A 23,148-nucleotide genomic window follows, 5' to 3' on the forward strand; every position below is an offset into this window, starting at 1 on the left:
CACAAATTTTTTTAATACTTGGAAATAAAACAAAAAGGTGAGTGGCACATCTTTTCAATGTTGCACTGGGATGTTGTTTAACAAGGATTATATGATTAGCTCAGGGAATGTACCTACGTTTGACTTTGCTATTTAACCCATCTGCCTTAACCAATTTTATCTCTAGCTCAGCAAATTTATTTAAAAATGCCTTACCTAGTAGACTACAAGTACCCTGTTTCTCAAAATGTTCTTTGAACTAGCTTTACCAGCTTATCACTTTCTTCATTAATAAAGGAATTGGATAAAATCTTTGATGCATGTTCAGCCTACACTGGTATAAGAATTATGTTTCTAACTTTTTGAAAACTAATTATCTGACAACAATGGGAACCATTTCTGGGAGAATGGGTGTATTACTCAGCTTCAGCTACTTTAAGAAAATACCACAGACTGGGGCATAAACAACTGACATTGGTTTATCACAGTTCCTGGAGGCTAGGAAGTCCAAGATCAAGGTGCTGGCATATTTGGTCCCTAGTGACAGCTCTCTCCCCGGCTTGCAAATCACCATCTTCTCACTGTATCCTTATGTGGTGAGAGAGTGAGAGCTCTGATCTCTCTTCCTCTTCTTATAAGGACACTAATCCCATCACAGGGGCCCCACCTTCATGACCTCAAGAAAACTTAACTACCTCCCAAAAGCTGTACCTCCAAATATCATCACATTCAGGGTTGGGGCTTCAACATATGAATTTGGGGGTCCATAACATTCAGTCCCTAACAGTGGAGTTTAGGATTCATCAGACAAGGTTTGCAGGATACACCTGTGGAGGATGCAGCAGCTGATGGAAAATGACCTGGTACGGAGATGGAGTAATGCAGTTGAAAGAGTTTTGGAGTCAGGCAGATTTAAATTCAAATCCTGCATTCAGGACTTACTAGCTGTTAATAGAACTGCTCAGACCCTCAATTTCGACATCAGTTAAATGGAGTTGATATAGTGACAATATCAGAGGGATGGTGTGATGATTACAACACCTAACACAGTACATGGTATACAATGCTTAATGTGTAGTTGCCTTCCTAGCTTTCTAGTGCCGTTACTTTGGGAATTTCCAAAGAAATCAAACTGGAAGCTTGGTTCCACACTCTCAGATTCTGGCTCTCTCATTGTTGGCCTTCTAGGTGGTAAAAATTAATAATCTCTTCCATAAAAATTATATAAAATTTTCTACCAAAACATGTAGATATGGCAGCCCAGAAACTTGAAGCTTAAGGCAGCTATAGAGACCCTGAATTTCATCTCAGGTTTCAAATGTTCAGGACATGGTAGAAGCTAAGAAAAAGGACAAATAGATTTCATCCCATTAACTCAAGCTTGATTCAGTATTTGTGACAATTCTGCTAAAGATCAGCATTGCATTTGCCTTTGCTCAGCAACACCTACCTCAAAGATTAACAATGTAGTGGAAATTTGGGGCAGGATTTTTAATATGCTTAAGAAATTAAACACTATTTATGCACCTACCTTGACTGCAGTTAAAACATACGCCAAATTATGTTAAAAATAAAATGTTCTTATCTAGTTGTTAAAGCTGGTCCCCAAGGGCTATTTACTAAGCTATACTTGATCACTTTCAAATATGTGAAGTCAGTTAAATAAACTTAATGTAAATGAATGTTGCTAAAAGTAGTCTATAGTTTAGATTTTTTGCTTATTTAAATCAACCTCCCCTATTAGTCTAAACTGGCTTTCAGAGTAAACACAGTTTTATGTCATCTTACAACGCACAGAAACACCCACTCCATGGCACATTCCGACGATAGATAAGTAATGACATTTTAAGACTCTTTAAAGGAATGTGGTCGGGATGCAAGATTATCACAGGTGGTTTTTAAAAAATTTGCTTTTAAAAATTTGGATCTCTTATGTTCCTTGTACTGTCTCCCTCCTCTTCACATGTTTATATCTCCTTATTGTCACCCTTATTGCCTAGCCTTATTCCCTCCTAAAATATGCTTCTAGATGCCAACATTTGTGTTTCTGGGTAGAAGGAAAAAATGTCTTCTTCCCTAGCTTTGGGCATAACTAATAGAAATAACTAAGATTGGGCTTCCCTGGTGGCGCAGTGGTTAAGAATCCGCCTACCAATGTAGAGGACACACGTTTGAGCCCTGGTCCGGGAAGATCCCACATGCCGCGGAGCAACTGAGCCCGTGCACCACAACTACTGAGCCCACGCACCGCAAGTACTGAAGCCCACGTGCCTAGAGCCCGTGCTCTGCAACAAGAGAAGCCACTGCAATGAGAAGCCCATGCACCACAACGAAGAGTAGCCCCCTCTCACCGCAACTAGAGAAAGCCCACGCACAGCAATGAAGACCCAACACAGCCAAAAATAAATAAATAAATTTATAAAAGAAAGAACTAAGATTTGTCAAGCATTCAGAACGTGGCAGGCACTATTTCAAGACTTTGATAAAAATTAACTGATTTAATTCATACAACCCCATGAAGCCATCCTTATTATTATATCAGCTTCACAGATAAAGCAAGAGCATTTAGATAAGTCATTCAAGGTCACACGGATAGTAATGATGGAGCCAGGCTTTAACCCAGGAAGTCTAGCTTAAGAATCTGCACAGTTATCTACTACCTTCACTTTTCTTCCACACATTAAACATCTGTGCTACCCAAGCTATGACACTGTTCTTTATAAAAAGGACTGTAATGGTTAATTTTATATGTCAACTTGACTGGACCATGAGATACCCAGATATTTGGTTAAACATTATTCTGGGTGTGTCTGTGAGGGTGATTCTGGATGAGATTGAAAATTGGATCAATAAGCTGAGTAAAGCAGATTGTCTTCCGCAGTGTGGGTGGGCCTCATCCTATCCACTGAAGGCCTGAATAGTACAAAAGGCTGAGCAAGAGAGAATTTGCTCTATTCGCCTGATAGTCTTTGAACTGGGACATCAGTGTTTTTCTGCCTTCAGACTCAAACTTGAACTTACACCTTAGCTCTACTGATTCTCAAGCATTTGAACTGTGGATATTGGGACAGTTCAGTCTCTGTAATCACAGGAGCCAGCTCCTTATCTATCTATCTATCTATCTATCTATCATCTATCTCCTACCTTTATGTCTATACCTTTACATATCTATATAGATCCTATGGGTTCTGCTTCTTGGAGAACCCTGTGCAATATAGGGACACAGGACACATGAGATTGCCCCTAATCAGTTTTACATTTCCCCCAATATTCTGTATTAAGATATGGAGTATCTTACCAAGATATTAGGCATATTCATACATATAAACAACTTGTGAGTTACACTTATTCATTTTCAAATAAATGAATACGGGATATGGTAAATCTCTTTATATAAGTGTCTATATACTGTACCAATTTTATACATTTAATCATTTTATTAAAGATACATTAGCAAAGAGAAAAAAACTGAGATTTCAGGAGAAACTTGTTTCTGTGAGAGACCTATCAGCTAGGAAAACAGACCAACTTAGTTCAGGTATATAAATACAGAATAAATATCCAGTACTTGTGACCCTACTACTAATGGCCACATTTCAGTTCCCCCAACTGCTGTGAGATAATTCTTCAAGTTTTGATATAAATTTATATTTAGGAGAAGGCGGAAGATGGCGGAAGAGTAAGACGCGGAGATCACCTTCCTCCCCACAGATACACCAGAAATACATCTACACGTGGAACAACTCCTACAGAACACCTACTGAAGGCTGGCAGAAGACCTCAGACCTCCCAAAAGGCAAGAAACTCCCCACGTACCTGGGTAGGGCAAAAGAAAAAACAGAGACAAAAGAATAGGGATGGGACCTGCACCAGTGTGAGGGAGCTGTGAAGGAGGAAAAGTTTCCACACACTAGGAAGCCCCTTCGCGGGCGGAGACTGCGGGAGGCGGAGGGGGGAGCTTCGAAGCCGCGGAGGAGTGCACAGCAACGGGTGCGGAGGGCAAAGCGGGGAGATTCCCGCACAGAGGATCGGTGCCGACCGGCACTCACCAGCCCGAGAGGCTTGTCTGCTCACCCGCCGGGGCGGGCGGGGCTGCGAGCTGAGGCCGGAGCGCAGGGAGAGGACTGGGGTTGGCGGCTTGAACATAGCCTGAAGGGGTTAGTGCACCACAGCTAGCCGGGAGGGAGTCCGGGGAAAAGCCTGCACCTGCCGAAGAGGCAGGAGACTTTTCCTTCCCTCTTTGTTTCCTGGGGCGTGAGGAGAGGGGTTTAAGAACGCTGCTTAAAGGAACTCCAGAGACGGGCGCGAGCCGCGGCTAAAAGCGCGAACCCCAGAGACGGGCGCGAGCCGCGGCTGAAAGCGCGGAATCCAGAGACGGGCGCGAGCCGCGGCTGAAAGCGCGGAATCCAGAGACGGGCGCTAGCCGCGGCTGAAAGCGCGGACCCCAGAGGCGGGCGGGAGACGTTAAGGCTGCTGCTGCCGCCACCGAGGGGCCTGTGTGCGAGCACAGGTCACTCTCCACACCCCTCTTCCGCGGAGCCTGTGCAGCCCGCCACTGCCAGGTCCCCGGGATCCAGGGACAACTTCCCCGGGAGAGCGCACAGCGCGCCTCAGGCTGGTGCAAAGTCACGCCGGCCTTTGCCACCGCAGGCCCGCCCCGCACTCTGTGCCCCTCCGTCCCCGCCGGCCTGAGTGCGCCAGAGCCCCCAATCAGCGGCTCTTTTAACCCCATCCTGTCTGAGCAAAAAACAGACGCCCTCCAGCGATCTACACGCAGTGGCAGGGCCAAATCCAAAGCTTAGCCCTGGGAGCTGTGAGAACAAAGAAGAGAAAGGGAAATCTCTCCCAGCAGCCTCAGAAGCAATGGATTAAAGCTCCACAATCAACTTGATATACCCTGCATCTGTGGAATACCTGAATAGACAACCAATCATCCCAAATTAAGGAAGTGGACTTTAGGAGCAAGATCTACGATTTTTTCCCCTTTCCTCTTTTTGTGAATGTGTGTGTGTATGCTTCTGTGTGAGATCTTGTCTGTATAGTCTTGCTTCCACCATTTGTCCTAGGGTTCTATCCGTCCATGTTTTTTTTTAAATTTTTTTTCTTAATAATTAATTTTAATAACGTTATTATACTTTATCTTCTTTCTTTCTTTCTTTCTTTCTTTCTTTCTTTCTTTCTTTCTTTCTTTCTTTCTTTCTTTCTTTCTTTCCGTCCTTCCTTCCCTCCTTTAGACAACGAATCATCCCAAATTGAGGAGGTGGTCTCTGACAGCAAGATTTAGGATTTTTCCCCATTTACCTCTTTTAGTGAGGGTGTATGTGTATGCTTCTATGTAAGATTTTGTCTGTATAGCTTTGCTTCCAACATTTGTCCTAAGGTTCTTTCCGTCCCTTTTTTTTTTTCTAAATAAGAATTTTTTAATTCAATAACTTTATTATACTTTATTTTATTTTTACTGTATCTTCTTTCTTTCTGTCTTTCTTCCTTCTTTCCCTCCTTCCTTCCTTCCTCCCTCCCTCCCTCCCTCCTTTCTTTCCTTCTTGCCTTCTTTCCTTCTTTGCTTCTTTCTTTCTTTCTTCCTTCCTTCCTACCCTCCTTTCCTTCTTTCTTTCCTCATACTTCTACTAATTCCCTCTACTTTTTCTCCCTTTTATCCTGAGCCGTGTGGATGAAAAGCTTTTGGTGCTCCAGCCAGGAGGCAGGGCTCTGCCTCTGAGTAAGAGAGCCAACTTCAGGACACTGATCAACAAGAGACCTCCCAGCTCCACATAATATCAAACGGCGAAAATCTCCCAGAGACCTCCATCTTAACACCAGCACCCAGCTTCACTCAACGACCAGCAAGCCACAGTGCTGGAAAACCTATGCCAAACAACTAGCAAAACAGGAACACAACCCCACCCATTAGCAGAGAGGCTGCCTAAAATCATAATAAGGCCACAGACACCCCCAAACACACCACCAGACGTAAACCTGCCCACTAGAGAGACAAGATCCAGCCTCATCCACCACAACACAGGCACTAGTCCCCTCCACCAGGAAGCCTACACAACCCACTGAACCAACCTTAGCCACTGGAGACAGACATCAAAAACAGGAGGAACTACGAACCTGCAGCCTGCAAAAAGGAGACCCCAAACACAGTAAGATAAGCAAAATGAGAAGACAGAAAAACACACAGCAGATAAAGGAGCAAGATAAAAATGCACCAGACCTAACAAATGAAGAGGAAATAGGCAGTCTACCTGAAAGAGAATTCAGAATAATGATAGTAAGGTTGATCCGAAATCTTGGAGATAGAATGGACAATAGAGTGGACAAAATGCAAGAATCAGTTAACAAGGACCTAGAAGAACTAAAGAGGAAACAAGCAACGATGAACAACACAATAAATGAAATTAAAAGTACTCTAGATGGGATCAATAGCAGAATAACTGAGGCAGAAGAACGGATAAGTGACCTGGAAGATAAAATAGTGGAAATAACTACTGCAGAGCAGAATAAAGAAAAAAGAATGAAAAGAACTGAGGACAGTCTCAGAGACCTCTGGGACAACATTAAACGCACCAACATTCGAATTATAGGGGTTCCAGAAGAAGAAGAGAAAAAGAAAGGGACTGAGAAAATATTTGAAGAGATTATAGTTGAAAACTTCCCTAATATGGGAAAGGAAATAGTTAATCAAGTCCAGGAAGCACAGAGAGTCCCATACAGGATAAATCCAAGGAGAAATACGCCAAGACACATATTAATCAAACTGTCAAAAATTAAATACAAAGAAAGCATATTAAAAGCAGCAAGGGAAAAACAACAAATAACACACAAGGGAATCCCCATAAGGTTAACAGCTGATCTCTCAGCAGAAACCCTACAAGCCAGAAGGGAGTGGCAGGACATACTGAAAGTGATGAAGGAGAAAAACATGCAGCCAAGACTACTCTACCCAGCAAGGATCTCATTCAGATTTGATGGAGAAATTAAAACCTTTACAGACAAGCAAAAGCTGAGAGAGTTCAGCACCACCAAACCAGCTTTACAACAAATGCTAAAGGATCTTCTCTAGGCAAGAAACACAAGAGAAGGAAAAGACCTATAATAACGAACCCAAAACAATTTAGAAAATGGGAATAGGAACATACATATCGATAATTACCTTAAATGTAAATGGACTAAATGCTCTAAGACACAGATTAGCTGAATGGATACAAAAACAAGACCCTTATATATGCTGTCTACAAGAGACCCACTTCAGACCTAGAGACACATACAGACTGAAAGTAAGGGGATGGAAAAAGATATTCCATGCAAATGGAAGCCAAAAGAAAGCTGGAGTAGCAATTCTCATATCAGACAAAATAGACTTTAAAATAAGGACTATTAAAAGAGACAAAGAAGGACACTACATAATGATCAAGGGATCGATCCAAGAAGAAGATATAACAATTGTAAATATTTATGCACCCAACATAGGAGCACCTCAATATATAAGGCAAATACTAACAGCCATAAAAGGGGAAATCGACAGTAACACATTCACACCCCACTTTCACCCATTGACAGATCATCCAAAATGAAAATAAATAAGGAAACACAAGCTTTAAATGATACATTAAACAAGATGGACTTAATTGATATTTATAGGACACTCCATCCAAAAACAACAGAATACACATTTTTCTCAAGTGCTCATGGAACATTCTCCAGGATAGATCATATCTTGGGGCACAAATCAAGCCTTGGTAAATTTAAGAAAATTGAAATTGTATCAAGTATCTTTTCTGACCACAACGCCATGAGACTAGATATCAATTACAGGAAAAGATCTGTAAAAAATACAAACACATGGAGGCTAAACAATACACTACTTAATAATGAAGAGATCACTGAAGAAATCAAAGAGGAAATCAAAAAATACCTAGAAACAAATGACAATGGAGACACAACGACCCAAAACCTGTGGGATGCAGCAAAAGCAGTTCTAAGGGGGAAGTTTATAGCAATACAAGCCCACCTTAAGAAGCAGAAAACATCTCGAATAAACAACCTAACCTTGCACCTCAAGCAATTAGAGAAAGAAGAACAAAAAAACCCCAAAGCTAGCAGAAGGAAAGAAATCATAAAAATCAGATCAGAAATAAATGAAAAAGAAATGAAGGAAACAATAGCAAAGATCAATAAAACTAAAAGCTGGTTCTTTGAGAAGATAAACAAAATAGATAAACCACTAGCCAGACTCATCAAGAAAAAAAGGGAGAAGACTCAAATCAATAGAATTAGAAATGAAAAAGGAGAGGTAACAACTGACACTGCAGAGATAAAAGAGATCATGAGAGATTACTACAAGCAACTCCATGCCAATAAAATGGACAATCTGGAAGAAATGGACAAATTCTTAGAAATGCACAACCTGCCAAGACTGAATCAGGAAGAAATAGAAAATATGAACAGACCAATCACAAGCACTGAAATTGAAACTGTGATTAAAAATCTTCCAACAAAGAAAAGCCCAGGCCCAGATGGCTTCACAGGCGAATTCTATCAAACATTTAGAGAAGAGCTAACACCTATCCTTCTCAAACTCTTCCAAAATATAGCAGAGGGAGGAACACTCCCAAACTCCTTCTACGAGGCCACCATCACCTTGATACCAAAACCAGACAAGGATGTCACAAAGAAAGAAAACTACAGGCCAATATCACTGATGAACATAGATGCAAAAATCCTCAACAAAATACTAGCAAACAGAATCCAACAGCACATTAAAAGGATCATACACCATGATCAAGTGGGGTTTATTCCAGGAATGCAAGGATTCTTCAATATACGCAAATCTATCAATGTGATAAACCATATTAACAAACTGAAGGAGAAAAACCATATGATCATCTCAATAGATGCAGAGAAAGCTTTTGACAAAATTCAACACCCATTTATGATAAAAACCCTGCAGAAAGTAGGCATAGAGGGAACTTTCCTCAACATAATAAAGGCCATATATGACAAGCCCACAGCAAACATCATCCTCAATGGTGAAAAACTGAAAGCATTTCCACTAAGATCAGGAACAAGACAAGGTTGCCCACTCTCACCACTATTATTCAACATTGTTTTGGAAGTTTTAGCCACAGCAATCAGAGAAGAAAAGGAAATAAAAGGAATCCAAATCGGAAAAGAAGAAGTAAAGCTGTCACTGTTTGCAGATGACATGATCCTATACATAGAGAATCCTAAAGATGCTACCAGAAAACTACTAGAGCTAATCAATGAATTTGATAAAGTGGCAGGATACAAAATTAATGCACAGAAATCTCTGGCATTCCTATATACTAATGATGAAAAATCTGAAAGTGAAATCAAGAAAACACTCCCATTTACCATTGCAACAAAAAGAATAAAATATCTAGGAATAAACCTACCTAAGGAGACAAAAGACCTGTATGCAGAAAATTATAAGACACTGATGAAAGAAATTAAAGATGATACAAATAGATGGAGAGATATACCATGTTCTTGGATTGGAAGAATCAACATTGTGAAAATGACTCTACTACCCAAAGCAATCTATAGATTCAATGCAATCCCTATCAAACTACCACTGGCATTTTTCACAGAACTAGAACAAAAAATTTCACAATTTGTATGGAAACACAAAAGACCCCGAATAGCCAAAGCAATCTTGAGAACAAAAGAAGGAACTGGAGGAATCAGGCTCCCTGACTTCAGACTATACTACAAAGCTACAGTTATCAAGACGGTATGGTACTGGCACAAAAACAGAAAGATAGATCAATGGAACAGGATAGAAAGCCCAGAGATAAACCCATGCACATATGGACACCTTATCTTTGATAAAGGTGGCAGTAATGTACAATGGAGAAAGGACAGCCTCTTCAATAAGTGGTGCTGGGAAAATTGGACAGGTACATGTAAAAGTATGAGATTAGATCACTCCCTAACACCATACACAAAAATAAGCTCAAAATGGATTAAAGACCTAAATGTAAGGCCAGAAACTATCAAACTCTTAGAGGAAAACATAGGCAGAACACTCTATGACATAAATCACAGCAAGATCCTTTCTGACCCACCTCCTAGAGTAATGGAAATAAAAACAAAAATAAACAAATGGGACCTAATGAAACTTCAAAGCTTTTGCACAGCAAAGGAAACCATAAACAAGACCAAAAGACAACCCTCAGAATGGTAGAAAATATTTGCAAATGAAGCAACCGACAAAGGATTAATCTCCAAAATTTACAAGCAGCTCATGCAGCTCAATAACAAGAAAACAAACAACCCAATCCAAAAATGGGCAGAAGACCTAAATAGACATTTCTCCAAAGAAGATATACAGAGTGCCAACAAACACATGAAAGAATGCTCAACATCATTAATCATTAGAGAAATGCAAATCAAAACTACAATGAGATATCATCTCACACCAGTCAGAATGGCCATCATCAAAAAATCTAGAAACAATAAATGCTGGAGAGGGTGTGGAGAAAAGGGAACACTCTTGCACTGCTGGTGGGAATGTGAATTGGTTCAGCCACTATGGAGAACAGTATGGAGGTTCCTTAAAAAACTACAAATAGAACTACCATATGACCCAGCAATCCCACTACTGGGCATATACCCTGAGAAAACCAAAATTCAAAAAGAGTCATGTACCAAAATGTTCATTGCAGCTCTGTTTACAATAGCCCGGAGATGGAAACAACCTAAGTGCCCGTCATCGGATGAATGGATAAAGAAGATGTGGCACATATATACAATGGAATATTACTCAGCCATAAAAAGAAACGAAATTGAGCTATTTGTAATGAGGTGGATAGACCTAGAGTCTGTCATACAGAGTGAAGTAAGTCAGAAAGAAAAAGACAAATACCGTATGCTAACACATATATATGGAATTTAAGAAAAAAAATGTCATGAAGAACCTAGGGGTAAAGCAGGAATAAAGACGCAGACCTCCTAGAGAACGGACTTGAGGTTATGGGGAGGGGGAAGGGTGAGCTGTGACAGGGCGAGAGAGAGTCATGGGCATATACACACTAACAAACGTAGTAAGGTAGATAGCTAGTGGGAAGCAGCCGCATGGCACAGGGATATTGGCTCGGTGCTTTGTGACAGCCTGGAGGGGTGGGATAGGGAGGGTGGGAGGGAGGGAGACGCAACAGGGAAGACATATGGGAACATATGTTTATGTATGACTGATTCGCTTTGTTATAAAGCAGAAGCTAACACACCATTGTAAAGCAATTATACCCCAATAAAGATGTTAAAAAAACAACAACAACAACAACAACAAAAAATTTATATTTATATAAAATCAACTTTTATATTTTGGTCTCCTGTCCCCAACTTCATGCATGCATATACATGTATGTATATCAATGTATGAGTGTATTGAATGTTTCTTATTCAATGCTTAATATCTTTTAAAAATATTTTTAGGCTTCATAATGTATTGTTATGTACTGTATATCATCAAGATGAATAATAAATAATATAGTAAAGTAGAAAAAACATAAACATTAGAGCCAGCCAGACATGGATTTGAATCTCAGCTCTGCTACTTGTCAGCTAAAGGATCTTAGGATGGCTACTTAAACTTTGTTAGTAATCAGATAAATAAAAAATAAAATGTCACAACAAAAAATTTTTTTATATACAAGACTGACAAGAATTTTTAAATTTGACAACATCAATTCTTGGCAAAGTTGTAAAACAATAAAAAATAAAAACTCTTGTACAGTGTTTGTAGGAAAACAATGTGAATACGCACATATTCCATGAGCCAAAAATTTAACTGCTAGCTGTACATCTGGGATAATATCTTGCAATTGTGCACCAGAAGACAGAGGCAAAAAGGTAGAAATAAACCAGATGTCCAAAAACAAGAAGATGAACAAATAAATCGTTAAATATCCATATAATAAGATATTATTTAGCACACACACATAAGGAGATAGAGACACACATATAAGCATGTATGAATCTCAACAGTTACATCCTAAGAATATAAAGATGAATGAAAAAAGCAAGTCCCAGAAGAATACATGCATTAAATATTATTTATATAAAGTTTTAAAACTTGCAAAAGGAGGATTTGGGAGGGGGAAGGGTAAGCTGTGACAAAGCGAGAGAGTGGCATGGACATATATACACTACCAAACGTAAAATAGATAGCTAGTGGGAAGCAGCCGCATAGCACAGGGAGATCAGCTCGGTGCTTTGTGACCACCTAGAGGGGTGGGATAGGGAGGGTGGGAGGGAGGGAGACGCAAGAGGGAGGAGATATGGGAACATATGTATATGTATAACTGATTCACTTTGTTATAAAGCAGAAACTAACACACCATTGTAAAGCAATTATACTCCAATAAAGATATAAAAAAATAAAATAGAAAAAAAAAAGAATGTCAAATATCTTGACAATTTCTTATACTGATCACATGCTGAAATGATCATATTTGGGATATATTGGGTTAAACAAGATCTATTAATTTCACCTATTTCTTTTAATGTTTTATAATGTGGCTACTAGAAAATTTTAAATTAAATGCACATCCTACACATCACATTATATTTCTACTGTGGTATATTATAGAACTGCTTCAGGCTCATAAAATAATAATAATAAATTTTGACTCTATAACATTAAAAAAAATAGTGTGGAAAAGACACAGGGAAGAGAGGGGATGTGTATGTAAGACACATTCACAAACAAACAAATTTAAATATGTAATCACAGAATAACTTATCTGTCTCTTGGCTGTTAAGGTCTATTTTGAACATTCTGAAAACTTGTTAGAGTGCAACCTACAAAATGACTTGAAAATATCAAATCCATCCCAGCCAGCTCTTCTGGTCCCTTCACTCCCACCACAGTTTTGCAACTGACCTTCATTTTTTTTCTAAGCTTCAAGTCTGCTTATTCCCTTCTTTTGGTTCCCTTCAAAGATGATAGAAATAAACTTGGTTCACGTTCTTAAGCATATTTACTCACGCCTGTGGAATGCTAGTAAAAGTCTGTCTTTTTTCCCCGACATTAATAAATAAAAAGATTTTTCTCCCACTCCCACTCATGATCTGTAGGGTTTCATGTATAATAATCTAAGATAGGGATTTGTTGTTGTATTGAGCCTTTTATAGGCTTGTATAAAGAAAGAAAAATATAATTAATCTCTTTGTCAATCTCAAAATTTGAAATTAAGCAAGTAAAGTTTCTCTTTAAGGAGACAGCAAACTGGAAGAAAGCTTGGGATAGAGACTGGCTTCTGCTCTTCAGAACACTTAGCGGGTGACAAATATGATAATTGTCTTTGAGCCCATCTGGAAATGGATCTGCAAATGGGTAAAATTGTAAAAATCATAAAGATAGTCTATTTTTCAATAGAATCTGCAGCAGGTTAGTTAACAGTGTCAGACTCTCATTATTCCAGAGGCAGGGGAGAATGAGAGACTCTAGTGCACGGCTGTAGAGTACTATCAGGATATTCTCATCAAGCCCAGCATGAGGTGTACCGTTTGGAGAAAGCACAGTGCTACACCATGCAACCTAATAAACCCGAGGGTCCAATTCAATGACTTTTATTCCCAGTGGCTCTTTGTTTAGCATAAAAACTCAGTCACTAGAATTTGGTTTTGCAGTTTGAGACTTTCTGGGCCTTTAAATTAAACACATTTTGAAAACTACACATATGTAGCAAAGAATGTACGTACAGACTGCCCACTCCTCTCACCAGAAGGGAGCAGCAGTGGGTCTGGCGAGGTGGAGTGATAGTTCCTGGCTGGATTTATGGCAGAGCTGAAAGCAGACCCAGGTCAACTGGTTCAAAGGTCCACCCCAGCCCCACTGATCCCCATATAATATGATACTATTGGGGGTCAGGGTGGGCTGCCCGAAATATGCCACAATGACATATTGGTTATTTTGAATTAAAGTTATTTAAGAAATGGCCAACACAAGAAGGACACTCCGGCCCTCCCTTCTGTCTCCCTGAAGACAGGAAAGATATCTCTCATGTACTCTGTATCTAGAGGTAGAAGGACACTCTGATCACCAAAGATATGGAATTCAGGCTAAGAAGCCTGTTTAGATAAAGCTTGTTAGTTCTTTAATTTACTACCCCAAGCCCAAACTCTGTTTAGATTTTTCACTAACTGAGCACCCAAAACCTAAATTTCTTTGTCCTGTCAATTCCTCTCAAATGTATTGGGGGTCTTTTTGTTTACTTTTGGTTTGTTTTGGTCTAAAAAGTATATATAAAAGCTGCCTGCTTTGGCTACTTCTTAGGTCTTACTTCTATGAGACCACCATGTGAAAAAATTAAAATTTGGGCGTTGTTTTTCCTCCTGTTAATCTGTTCTGTGTCAGTTTTATTATTAATCTAGCCACAAGAATTCAAGAGGAATCAAGGGGAAAATCCCCCCCTCCCTGACAATACCTTGGGAAATATTTCCCCCTGTTTGGTCTGTAAAGTGCCCTTCCCTCAAATTCAATAGCAGAAAAAGGCACAATGGATTCAAACTGTGGCTGAGAGGGGAAAGCAGGGAAGCTGTGGTTTCAGCTCCATTAGAATAGATTCTGGACAGCGTCTCCAGCCTTCTCTAGAGGCAGAGACATTCAGCTGGAGCCCAGGGGCGCATCTTTACTAATTAGCATGCTGCTTCCCAAAGTAAATGTTAAACGGTTGAACTTCATATATCACTTCTAAGCCAAACTCCATTATACTGCTCTTCAGGGAAAGGTGAGGTACACCCTCTGATTCAATAGGTGGAAAGTAAACAAACCATTTGACATTCAAAAAGAAGTTAACAAGAAAACAATGTAAGGGGCCTTTCAGGGGGACAGTCACCAGAATTTGGGACCCGTTGAACTGAATTTTACCCACACAGATAAACATGTATTGAGCACATGTCCTATTCCAGGTCCTGTGCTACCTACTGCGGACACAAAGGGAAAAAAAAAAGATACTACCTCTGCTTTGAAGGGACTTATAGCCTAATGGGAATAAAAATTGCATCACTATAGAATAAGTAAGTAAAATAACAGAGATGTGAAGAGTGTGTACAAGAGATGCACTTCGTGGCTTAGGATTTAGGAAGTCCTTCTGAAGGAGATATTGTCAGGCGAGTCTTGAAAGACCGTTGGGAGGTATCCAGGTAAAGAAAGGCAGGAAGGACAGTTTATAAAGAAGGGAGAGCATAAGCAAAGGCAGGGGGAGTGAAATGATGGAGGGTAAGAATTTTGAGGAATTATGCAACTAAAAATTGCCGTAGGCCAACTAAAAATTGTTGCTTGCCATCTGGTTCTACAAGAATGAAGTCACTGGCCACTGAAGTTGTGACCTTCAACACACCCTGAAAGCAGTTCAGGGCGGAGATCAGGAATGAGGCACTCTGTGCTCTGGGAAAAACCGGCAGAAGAGACCTTCAGATAGATATTTTCAGGAGAAGATTTTATGAGCCTAATTTCTTGCATCTCCTCATATCTAGAAAAGCACTAAAATCATGAATGGAGACATCTGCTCCTTGTGACTAGCAGCAACCTTCTGCCAAAATGTGGGCTGGACTGCATGGACCCCCTTCGCCTAAATCACGTATATACTGACCTCCCCCGCCCCGACCTCTTGAGCAGTTCCTCAGAGCTATCTGATGGGCTGTCTCCTGGGCACTTTGTCTCACTTTACCTCAAATAAAACTAAACTCACAGCTCTCATGCTGTACATCTTTTTTTCAGTTGACACACATGTCGAGTGTGAAGCCTGAGGTCATTAAAATGAGGCTGAGTAATCTCCCTGGGACCATCTACTAATTGAAGGTCTTGCAGGCCAAGCAACAGGTCTAGATTTTATTTTGAAGGATACAGGACGGCATCACTGGGGGTCTAAATAGAAAAAGGACCAGCTTTACTTACAGTGCATGTAGATTATTCTGCAACCTAGTACAGAGATCTTATAAAAGAAAGGACAAAAATGTCGGGAGGAGCATTTGAAGACGATTGCAATAGGCCATATCACAGCTGGTGCACACCTGAGTGCAGTAGTGGTCCAGATGGGGAAGAGAGGAGAGGGCACAAAAAGGGCGATTTGGGGATGAATTGGAATCGAGGGGTAAAAGATTAAGTGGAAATTAAGATGGTTTTAATTAGTTCAGAGACAGAATTTCTGTTTCTTATTTTTTGGGAAGAAGGTGAACAATTCCTCATTTTACAAAGAGTAGCTGCACTCCATTAGGCAAAAACAAAAACACACAATAGCTAGTGTATGGAAGCTCATGCCCTCACATCTCCAGGATAAGCCTCCCAGCTTCTTCCTTCTGTTTTGTAATTAGACATGGTTTAAAATTCCTGTCTTGGGCCTTCCCTGGTGGTCTAGTGGCTAAGGCTCCGCACTCCCAATGCAGGGGGCCCGGGTTCAATCCCTGGTCAGGGAACTAGATCCTAAATGCCCCAGCCAAGAGTTCGCATGCCGCAACTAAAGATCCTGCATGCCACAACGAAGATCTCATGTGCTGCAACTAAGACCTGGTGCAGCCAAATAAATAAATAATTTTAAAAATAAAAAATAACTAAAATTCCCATCTTAGTCTCCAGATGACAGCCAAAGGGAGGAGCTCCTACGTACTGTTTGTCAGTCTTTTTCTTACAAGGCTCTCTTTGCTATCAGTGCTGTGAGCATAGGAGTGGTCAGTAAAATCTTGCAAATAGTGCTGCTTGCAAGTGCCGTTCTGCTCCCCTAGAGAGAAAAGGGGGACAGTGCTAAGGGAGAAAGAAGGAGCCCCTTGGATATTTCATTTTCTTAGTGAACAGTCTCCTTAAGAATGTCTATGTCTATCAATTCATGGTTTACCTATTTTAAGAAATATTATCTTTTGAGAGGCAGTGTTAGTAGTGGCTACAGGTAGACTCTGGAGCCAGATTGCTTAAGTACAAATTCCAGTTCTGCTCCTGACTTGGCTTTGCCATAAGTCAGTATCTACATCTGGGAGAAGGAACCTTAATAGTATCACTTTTGTACAGTTACTCTGAAGATGAAACGTAATTTCCATGTAAATTCCTATGTAAAGATATAGAAGTGCTGCACCTCTATCTTAACAAACTGTCAGAAAGGCAGAATAGTAGTTACTCCATAAGTGTGTTCTATTTTTATTCCTACTTACTGGAGGAATTTTATACTTTATCTATGTCCATGTTCTATGTTGTTCTGAGAATCTTGATAGACTCTCAGATTCATTTTCTAAATTTAAGAATAAAAAATGTTTCTTTCTTCCTGGGCTGGTTTTCCCCTTTCCTTCTCAATAAAGTCCTACTAATACTTTAAGACTCAACTTAAGCATCACATATTTCTTGTTGAATGTCTCCTCTACTGACACAGTAAGCTCCCCAAGGGCAAGGACCACATTCTAATCATTAGACTCTAAGTCTAATATAATATCTCACATTCTGTAAGTTATTACTACATGTTTGTTGAATGATAATGAATTATTGACATGAAATAGTTGTTAGCAAAATAGTTATTTTATATCTCCTCTGTCTTTGCTTTTTCAAGGACAAGACTTTATTTTTTTGAACCTGTATATTTAATGTCAGACAGGTTAACTCTTTTTTCAAATTAACTCACAATTTTTTCCTGTCATTTACTATGTACAAGACTCTGTCCTGAGTATTTTACCCATATTATTTCATTTAATATTCACAAACATGCCATAAAGGAGATATCATTAGCCTCATTGACAAAGGATGAAACTAAGGCTTTGGAAAATTTCAGTAACTTCTCTGAGTTTACATGACTCATATGTGGTGGACTGAGTACTCAAACTCAGTTCTTTAATCTCATATTTGTACTTTAAATCAGGATGCTATACAAGTGCTGTTTGAAATGTAATATGAATTAGACAAGTAACCTGGGGATTCTTCTTAAATGCAGGTTTTGATTCAGTGTTGCTGAGATGGGCTTGGAGATTCTGCACTTTGAACACGCTCTCAAGCAACTCTGATGTGTACAGAGACCATGTGTTGAGTAGCATTGTTCTGCTGCTCTACTTCACAAGTTCTGCTTGGCTTAGTCAGTCTTTGGATTGACTTCTAGCTCAGCAGGAGGCACATGAGAGATTTCCTTTTCTAAGTAATAGTTCTCTTAGTTACACTGTGTCACTCAATTCACATCTGATTCCTATCTTATCTCCTCCATCACCCTCTTTCTTTAATCTGCCTTATCTGTGTGATTCCTGACTCTTGACCCCACTGTCCAGTTTCTCACTCATCATCCTGACTTGACATCCAAGGCTTACCTTGCCTGTGATTCACAGCTTGCGTTTGAACATTAGCTGAGAGAACTTCTTTAGCTCTTGGCTTTTTGAATTTAGAGTTTCTAAGAAATATCCTCAGCAATTTGGAAGATTTAAACTAACAGGGACCTCCCTTCTCGGTACAAATGCACAGCTATCCTGGATTTTTGAAAAATCAGAAACATATATAGTCAGGTTTGAAAGATGATAAAATCACTTTCTCAGAAATAAAGAGAGAATTCATAACCAAGGCAGTTATTCTATAGGCTGACTCAGTGGCCATCCAGAAGGTGATAGACCTAGATGTAGGCCTGAGCACTTTAGGGAGTTCTTATTTAACAACCATCAGGAACAGTAGCTCTTTCCTTGGATAGTGCATGAGACAGAAAGCCAGACCTAAGAACAATGCACCAACTGAAGTCTCTTAAAGACTCATCTCCTCCAAGAAAAGGGGGTAGAAAGACTCCACTCACTGCCACGGACACAAGAAAACATATCACCTTCCAGGATCTCTCAGAAGGAAGAAAAATTTCTCATGAAAATCAAAACCCCAAGACTTCACCATGAACAGATGTGAAAACTTAATTAATACCACTCATGCCACAGGTATCCCAACATGACAGATTAAGATATAAACTGAATTCAGAATAGCAAATTGCTGCTCTGCAGTAGGAGCTCATGCCATAGCATTCCATTTGGAAATCTAAAAAGTTACAGTGCACAGACCTCCCACAAAAAATCAACTCCCATTGAATATGAGCTCATAAAAAGATATTATAAATGGCCTACCTTGTGTGTGACTTGACCCACTAAAATCACAAGGTATACTAGAACAACCTAGAGGAGACTATAAGTTTATTTAAAAATATTACAAGAGCAAGGAGAAAAAATAAAAAATTATAATAAAAAAAGGCACTATGAAAAAAAGTTAGGAAGACTTTCAAAAGAAGAAAATAAAACTAATAATGAAAAGTCAATCATTAAAAGTAATGACTCAAAAAAAAAAGTAATGACTCAATGGAAGGATTAAAAAGAAGATTTACCAGAGAATTAGTTAGCCAGAAGGAAAAAGAACTGAGGAAATTAGTGATAACTGAACCTAGAGGAAAAAATAAATTAAAAATATAAAGTCAGATTAAGAGACATAAAGATAGTATAAGGAGTTTAGCATATGCATCTTTAAGGTTTTAGAAATTTTAAAAAGAGAAAATATGAGGGAAATGCAATATGTAAAGAGATAAAAATTGAAAATATTCAAGAATGGAAGATACACATGGATTCGCAGATTGAAGAAACACACCAATTTCTGAGACAAAAATCCTGTAGAAGAGCAAAGAAAACAAAAAGGGCATAAAAGCAACCAAAAGGGAAAAGCTGCTCACCTACAAAAGAAAAACACATTTGACTGGCAGCAGATCTTTCTGCAGCACGGTAAAGATGAGAAGATAATGAAATGATATCCTCAATGTGTTAGAAGAAATAATAGTCTATGTAAAATTCTATATCCAGCTCAACTATCATTTAATAAAGGCAAATTTCAAACTGCTTTTTTTTTTCAATAAAACAAAGAGTAAGAGAATTTTCCTCTATAGATTTTCACTGAATGATCTTCTAAAGAATGCACTTGGTAAGAAGAAAATTCAACCCAAAAGCTTAGCTAGAACCAATAATAAGCAAATAAGTTGGTAAAATTGGTAAATGTGATGATGTAGGTAAATAACTATTAATTGTAAAGAAGAAATAAAATAATACTGTAATGCTAAGAATAAATTGGGAGAATAGACACAGTGGATAATAGTAGCATGGAATTTGAAATGGCATGTTTGAAATTAAAGTGTTCTTCTTTCCCTTTATGATTCCAGTAGGAAATAGAGATGTTGGTTAAATTTATACACTGGTAGGTCAAATATGCATTTTAAAGGTAAGGGCTAAGTGAACAGAAGGAGGATAATTTCCAATCCAGAGAAAGGAAATATTACTTTTCTATGGATGTTGTAATAAATTACCACAAATTGGATAGCTTAAAACAATGGAAGTTTATTCTCTCACAGTCCTGGAGGGCAGATCTTAACATGTTTCCCTGGACTGAATCAGTTTCACAGGGCTGCACTTTCTCTGGAGGATCAGGGAAATCTGCTCCTTGCCTCTTCTAGTTCCCGGCATTCTGGGGCTTGGGGCCACATTACTCCAACTTCTGCCTCCATCTTCACATCACCATCTCCGATGTGCATATGTCTAATATCCCTCTGCTTCTCTTTTTTAAGGCTGCTTGTGATGGAACTTAGGGCCTATGCAGGTCTTCCAGGATGGTATTCCCATCTCAGTATCCCAAACTTAATCACATCTGCAAAGGCCCTTTTTCCAAACAAGATAATTTGTATAGGTTCCACGGATTAGGAGGTGGACAGATCTTTGGGACTACTATTCATCCCACTACACAGGAATAATGAAAATGCAGTCTAGCAAAAAAAAAAGCAAAACAAATAAACAGGAAAAGAAAGGTAATAAGAGCAATACAGACAATAATTATGTTGTGTCCACTTTGAATACTTATTGCTCATTTCATTTCCACAACTTAACCTTTTACTCTGAACATAGATTGGAGTAATGGAAAAGATTAGAAAAACAGTCAGTAAACAATGACCACTGGATCAAAGCCAGCCCCCTGTTTTTGCAAATAAAGTTTTATTAAAACAGTCACATCTATACATTACATATTTTCTATGGTTGCTTTTATGCTACAACAGCAGAGTTGAGTAGTTGCAACAGAGACCATATGGCCTGCAAAGCCAAAAACATTTACTCTGTAGTCCTTTCTGGAAAAGTTTGCCACGCCATGATTTAAATGATCTTTTTCAAGTGGAAATAGGAAAGAGGATTAATTGATTGAGTGCATACGTGTGTGTGTGTGTGTGTGTGTTATGCATATTCTGAATCGAGGTCATCATCAACAGTCTGATGCTGTCAATAGAACCAAGTTCTGTGAGAACTGACAAATGAAGGAAAAAAGTTTTGGTTCCTTGGATGTGGAAATTTGGATTCAGGATTTCCTTCAAACCTGCAGAATGTGCTTAGAAAAAAGATTCGCAATTAGATGCTGCACACATTGGACTGAAGGGATAAAGGGCAGTAAATAATGCCAACAATTTTATGAAAAGTGTATGCAACCTGTATTTTACTCTGAATGGGATACACAGTTGGCCTGATTTTATTTTTTACTTCTATTATAAGCTGCTTCAAATCATTCTGGTAGAAGTAGAGGTGGTATAGATAAACAACCATCCATGGACAGCACAAAAGAGAAAGAAAATGTGGAGCAGAAAAAATAAATCTCATAAGTAGCTGTATTTTAAGGGGAAGGTTAGGCTTTGCATTAGGTAGTATTTATAAGATATTTGTGGAGTGCCTTTAAATGCCATGGAAATGTCAGTGACGGTCACAGTGCTTGAAAACCATACTGTCAGAATGAGCTAACTTAGTTATTTCAGTGCTTGGCTTTCACTTCTTTGTCAGAACAGGAATGCCTGTTCCTCAAGCCTGTCAGTCTCAGAGATCACAGTGCTCCCTGGGCCCAGGGTAGCACTGACAGCTCCCACTGACATGCTAGCCCAACAGAAAGGATGTACTTGGGTTCTCGGAATTTACAATAAGTATGGCTAAATATTTAGGAATCTAATGTTTTGGGTTTCTTTTGCTTTTTCTGCCAATTATTGAAAAAGGAAGATAGAAATTTCTATTTTATGTAAAGTCATCATATTATTTATTATTTATTTTAATAGATCTTTATTGGAGTATAATTGCTTCACGATACTGTGTTAGTTTCTGCTGTACAACAAAGTGAATCAGCCATATGCATACACATGTCCCCACATCCCCTCCCTCTTGAGCCTCCCTCCCACCCTCCCTATCCCACCCCTCTAGGTCATCGCAAAGCACCGAGCTCATCTCCCTGTGCTATGCTGCTGCTTCTCACTAGCTAACTATTTTACATTCGGTAGTGTATATATGTCCATGTTACTCTCACTTCGCCCCAGCTTCCCCCTCGCACCCCATGTCCTCAAGTCCATCCTCTATGTCTACACCTTTATTCCTGCCCTGTACCATTTTTTCATCAGTACCATTTTTTTTTTTTAGATTCCATATATATGTGTTAGCATACGGTATTTGTTTTTCTCTTTCCGACTTACTTCACTCTGTGTTACAGACTCTAGATCCATCCACCTCACTACAAATAACTCAATTTCGTTTCTTTTTATGGCTGAGTAATATTCCATTGTATATCATGTGCCACATCTTCTTTATCCACTCATCTGTCAATGGACATTTAGGTTGGTTCCATGTCCTGCCTACTGTAAATAGTGCTGCAATGAACATTGTGGTACATGTCTCTCTTTGAATTACGGTTTTCTCAGGGTATATGTCCAGTAGTGGGATTGCTGGGTCATATGGTAGTTTTTTTTGTTTTGTTTTTTTGGCTGCATTGGGTCTTCGTTGCTGCGTGCGGGGTTTCTCTAGTTGCGGGGAGTGGGGGCTACTCTTCATTGAGGTGCACGGGCTTCTCATTGAGGTGGCTTCTTTTGTTGTGGAGCAGGGGCTCTAGGCATACGTGGGCTTCAGTAGCTGTGGCTTGCAGGCTCTAGAGTGAAGGCTCTGTAGTTGTGGCACATGGGCTTAGTTGCTCCGTGACATGTGGGCTCTTCCCGGACCAGGGATGGAACCTGTGTCCCCTGTATTGGCAGGTGGAGTCTTAACCACTTTGCCACCAGGGAAGTCCCTATTTTTAGTTTTTTAAGGAAACTCCATACTGTTTTCCATAGTGTTTGTATCAGTTTACATTCCCACCAACAGTGCAGGAGGGTTCCCTTTTCA

The sequence above is a fragment of the Lagenorhynchus albirostris genome, chromosome 21 (genome assembly GCF_949774975.1).
Source record: "Lagenorhynchus albirostris chromosome 21, mLagAlb1.1, whole genome shotgun sequence".
Lineage (NCBI taxonomy): Eukaryota > Metazoa > Chordata > Mammalia > Artiodactyla > Delphinidae > Lagenorhynchus > Lagenorhynchus albirostris.